The sequence below is a fragment of the Lupinus angustifolius genome, chromosome LG14 (assembly GCF_001865875.1).
Source record: "Lupinus angustifolius cultivar Tanjil chromosome LG14, LupAngTanjil_v1.0, whole genome shotgun sequence".
In the NCBI taxonomy this organism is placed as follows: domain Eukaryota; kingdom Viridiplantae; phylum Streptophyta; class Magnoliopsida; order Fabales; family Fabaceae; genus Lupinus; species Lupinus angustifolius.
In genome coordinates this window covers 5,653,967-5,654,248 of record NC_032022.1, presented here as the reverse complement: position 1 = coordinate 5,654,248, position 282 = coordinate 5,653,967, and positions in this window count along the sequence as shown.

Genomic DNA, 282 nt, shown 5'->3' with positions numbered 1-282 from the left:
TTTACACCTCTTTCAAGATTCAATTGTAGTATAGTATAGGGTTATGTCGAACCACAAGGAATTGCCTAATAGAATGAATCATATGAACATGTCAATGTACAAATAATGAGTTAAACATATTCTAGTTTTGTTGAATTGAATTGCATATAAACAATTAACAAGAAACACAAACTAAATATTAACAAATTCTTGAGGAGACAAGATCATTTTGAATAAGGAAAATATTTCTCAACTTCTTATGAATTTGAACTACTTAGACAAGTTCTTATGTTTTACTTTGAT